The sequence below is a fragment of the Microtus ochrogaster genome, assembly GCF_000317375.1.
Source record: "Microtus ochrogaster isolate Prairie Vole_2 chromosome 14 unlocalized genomic scaffold, MicOch1.0 chr14_random_2, whole genome shotgun sequence".
Taxonomy (NCBI): domain Eukaryota; kingdom Metazoa; phylum Chordata; class Mammalia; order Rodentia; family Cricetidae; genus Microtus; species Microtus ochrogaster.
In genome coordinates this window covers 9498828-9503204 of record NW_004949097.1, presented here as the reverse complement: position 1 = coordinate 9503204, position 4377 = coordinate 9498828, and positions in this window count along the sequence as shown.

Below are 4377 nucleotides of genomic sequence, written 5' to 3'. Positions count from 1 at the left end.
GAAGACCAGGCTGGCCTTGAACTCACAGAGATCCGCCTGCCTCTGCCTCCCGAGTGCTGGGATTAAAGGCATGCGCCACCACCGCCCGGCTGCTGCATCTCCTATGGGATGATTTATTTATTTCTCTACTATGGCCGACCACTTGTACCAGGTGCTGACAAAACTCTGTCTGAATTGCTTTTGTGTCATCATCAAAAACTAGCACTATGTTCTTGGTGTATTGATTCATAACAATAATCTTAGCGGCTGGGGGGGCTGGGCTTCTAGGAAGTAAGCTGAGGCCAGCATGGGCTACTCTGGTGAGCTTAGGATTGGCTAGAGTTATAAAGCATGGCCCTGTCTCAAAATAAAAAGGTATGTTTTAAAATAGCAAGCTGTATCATTCTCTCTCTCTGCAAGGGGGCTGGGAATGTAGCCCAGCTGGTAGTATGCTTGCACTAGAGATTCATACATTGGACATGGTGGTGACTTGCACTAGCATTGCATATGTTGGACATGGTAGTCACTTGCACTAGTGGTGCATATGCTGGACATGGTGGTCATTTGCACTAGCACTGCATACGTTGGACATGGTGATCATTTGCACTAGGAGTGCATACATTGGATATGGTGGTCATTTGCACTAGGAGTGCATACATTGGACATGGTGGTCATTTGCACTAGCACTGTATATGTTGGACATTAGCATTGTATACGTTGGACATGGCGGTCACTTGTACTAGCAATGCACACATTGGTCAGCCTGTAATCTCCAAACTCTCAAGATAGAGGCAGGGAAAGTGGAAGTCATCCGTGGCTACATAGGCAGTTCAAGGGCATTCTGGGACATGAGAGAGCAGATAACAGATCCCTAAGCCAGGTGTTATAGAGCATGCCTGTCATCCAGGTCCTTTAGGGGCTGAGGCAAGAGGCTTTGAGTCTGAATGCAGCCTGAGCTACACAGAGAAACTTTAGCTCAACAAATAAATTACTTGGGCTGTTTTGCCGTAAGTGGGTTGGAGGACAGAGACAAGCAGTGGCGGATATGACCTTCTATGTGACAGTTATTAATATAACTGGGCTTTTGTTTGGGCCGCCAGCTCACAACAAAGGACATGGAGACTTATACTGATCACAAAAGCTTAGCCTTAGCTCAGGCCTGTTTCTAACTAGCTCTTGGAACTTAAATCAACCCATTTCTATTAATTTACTTTCTGCCTCGTGGCTTTATTACCTCGTCACCGTACTGCCCATCCTGCTTGCTCTGCATCTTCTCTGCCCATAGATCCTGCCTAGCTACTAGCTGTTCATCTTTTTATTAAACCAGGGACACATCTTCACAGTGTGCCGAGAGATTATCCCCCAGGTTAACGATGGAAGACACGTGTGAGAGACCTTCGGGAATCATACCCACCTTTATTGGCTCTGAGGCCCTGGGAAACCAGTGTCGCTGTGCAAAACTAGTAGGAGCCTGGCACTGCGGCACACACCCGCTACCTCAGTGTTGGGGCTGAACTGGAAGGACAGCTGTGTATTTAGTCAGCCTGTGTTAAACAGTGAATTCTAGGCTGGCTTGGACTAGTGTGAGCCTCTGTCTCAAAAACCAAACAAACAGAGACTATTTTTCTGTAACAAGCTGGTTCTCGGTTGGCAAGATGGTCCAGTTGGTTGGTAAAAGCGCCCGCGGCCAAGTCTAATGAGCCAAATCTGTCCCTGGGATGCACGTGGTGGCAGAAGAGAACCGACTTCCAAAAGTTGGTCTCTGGCCTCCACATGTGGCTGTGGCATGCACATGCCCACATACATACCTATATAGACACAAAAATAAATAAACACAAGTGTGATCATTTTTTTTTTAAATGACAGCTCCATTCCTAACACTACAGAAGATCAAAACCAAAGTCTGACAATTCTTACAGGATTTCAGTGAAACTTCAAAGCTGTCAAGTTCTGAACGTGGTGTCTAACGCTCAGGAAACACTCAGTATACACACTAGCTTGCGTTAAAAACTAATCTGCAAGAAGCAGGGCAGCCTATGAAGCTGAAGCTGCTAATCGGAGGTCATCTCATGATTTATTTGTCAGGAAAGTAAGCACCATTCCCAGCATTAATTAAAACAAACGACCACAATTACAAGGAACCGGTTAAGCTGAACCCAGGCTTGATTCCACTGAAAATCTCCAGGAAGCATCTTAATTATAATCTCCTGTTGATGATGCCTCGGGCAGCAGGTATGCACAAGGGCTTTGCGGTCTGGTCCTCTAATTAGGAGGCTGGGCCTGCTAACCTCTAATTGAGTCATTTGCAAATAGTTTCTTCATCACAACATTTTGAATTCTGTGAATTATGCCCCATTAAAAACTATTGCTAAACTTCACTTTTCTTGTACTTTCCTGTACATCTTTTTGATTTGTTGTTGTTTGTGGTTCTGTGGCTTGAACCTAAAGCCCCTGTGGTGCTAGGCAAGTGCTTGGCCATTGAGCTACATTCCCTGGGGGAGTCTTTCTTCCCCCTCTTTCTGAGATGGTCTCACTCTGTAGCTCAGGTTGGCTCTGAAGTCTCACCAATCCTCCTTAGCTTTTGCATTTTCAAAAGGGAACTGGTAACAAGGCAATATCTTTCCATTAGAAAAGCCATCTCAATCGTTCCCTCCAAACAATAAAAAGGCTCTTGTCTTTGACCACCATTGCTTGAGGGCATCTGTCAAACTGAAGGACATTTGTGAATTTTTTTTTCTTGTGGGGAGGGAACTGGAGGCAGGACAGACAATGTCTCACTATGTAGTTTTGACAGGCCTGGAGCTCACTATGTAGACCAGGCTGGCTTTGAACTCTCAGAGATCTACTTTTTCTTACCTCCCCGGCACTGGGATTAAAGACATGTGCCACCATTCTCAGATCTTCCTAACCTGAGCAAGGTAAAAGGGATTTCAATGAAGATCTGAGACAGAGGTTTGATCTCTGTGTATACAAAGGATGAAGTTCAGATTGTGTGAGAACACTGAAAAGGTCAGCTAGTTGGCAAAGCAGTGCAGGTTTGTACGAAATGTCATCCACAATGAACAAGGACAGCAGAAAAGACCAATGGTACCAATGTCCACGTGGGCATTTACCCCATCAAGGTGTTTATCATCAGACTTAAAACTGGACAAAAATGACCAAAAGGTTCTAGAGCAGAAAGCCAAATCTCACCAAACCGGAAGGGAAAGGGACAAACAGGAAGAAAGAGTTGAGAAGATTCTGTAAGAGCAATCTCACACATAGATTTCATCAAATGCTGGTTAGATGAAGGGAAACAACAATATAAAGAACCCTGGTTCTTGAACATGGTGGACCTTGGAGTTTGGCAAGGACATTAGAAGGAAAGCCAGTGTTGAGAAAAAAAAGCAATCAGTGGTTCCAAGGTAATTATGTGAGATTGTGTTCTTTTTTGTTATATTCTAATGGATTGATGCTCTCTAGGCCAAAATTCTGCAACAATGTATCTTTTAGAATTTTTTCTTTCTTTTGAGCATGCCTCATGGGCAAATTCCTTCTCCAGGAGGACTTTTTTTGAAAAGATGTTTCTGGTTCATTAGTGCTTGGAGCAATTTTTCTATCCTGTTTTAGTATTTTTGAAGTTAAAACGATCATGCTGATATCTTCATTTAGGAATTTTCCATTCCTAATAAACTCAGTGCTATAATTTTCCCACTGGCATTTTAAATGTTGATTTTTGGTATTTGCTATGGAGTACATTGAGAATGCTGGGTTTTGCCACATGGAATGGAGTGATCTCGTTCCATCCTGTGTGTGTACCTCAACCGCAATCTTTTTCTGATAGTCTGAAGCGGTGTAGAATCCTCCACTTTTGTGGGGTCAGTGCTAATCGGGCTCATTTCTTATACTACGTTAACTCTTCCAGGCTCATCACCTGCAGACTTTTATCCAGCCCTGTAGGCCTCCCCTTTATGCTTGTAAATGCTTAATAATTAGATTGCTGGGTATGCCCGGGCAAGACCATCATCCCAGCACCCCGCAGGAAGACTGCCACGAGTTCAAAGCCAGCCTGGGCTGCATACCAAGGAAGAGGTCAACCAGGATTATATACCACAGGAAAGACTTTGTCTCAACAAACAAAAGTTCATACTAAGGTAAATAAGGGTGTAAGGAAGGCTCTTCGAGTCTAAGTGACATCTGTGTCCCAGGACATGGTACAAAAGCCCATGACTGAAACAAGTCTTTCAGGAAATACTTATTCACTATCTGAGAAGCGTGTGTGTGTGTGTGTGTGTGTGTGTGTGTGTGTGTGTGTGTGTGTAAAATCTTTTTCTTGTTTTCGAGACAGGGTTTCTTCATGTAGCCTTGGCACCTGGAACTCGTACTGTAGATCATAGACCAGGCTGGCATCGAACTGAT